This window comes from Erpetoichthys calabaricus, chromosome 16, assembly GCF_900747795.2.
Source record: "Erpetoichthys calabaricus chromosome 16, fErpCal1.3, whole genome shotgun sequence".
In the NCBI taxonomy this organism is placed as follows: Eukaryota; Metazoa; Chordata; class Cladistia; order Polypteriformes; family Polypteridae; genus Erpetoichthys; species Erpetoichthys calabaricus.
This window is the reverse complement of record NC_041409.2, coordinates 63029131-63029549: the sequence shown is the minus strand read 5'-3', so window position 1 is coordinate 63029549 and position 419 is coordinate 63029131.

Sequence of the window (419 nt, the reverse complement as noted above, 5' to 3'; positions counted from 1 at the left end):
TCCTCGGTTCGTCCTCGCTCTTCTTTTTTTTACAATCGCTCTTCTCGGCCGCCTCCTGCCTTCGTATCAGAGTTCGGTACGCACTTCTAACATACTTGGCATTGCCTGTAATCATTTCACATTTATTGAAAGTAGCGTCAGATGCTATCTTCATTGTGCCGTTTGCTGAGAGAAATGATTTTCGTTCTGTATTTTGTTTCCCTTCACTCCTGTCAGATCTTATCCCAGCTCTGATTAATAGCAAGAAGGTAAATGTAGGGGTAAAAAGAGTCGTTTAGGATGGAAGCGATAATGGTAATGGATGGGAGTGGTGATACAATTAGACCAATTTGGCACATTTTTTTCGCAGCTGTTGATCTAGTGCTTCATGCTGCACCCTTCTTCTCAAGAAGCACGTTTCTCTAACCATCTCAAGTTGG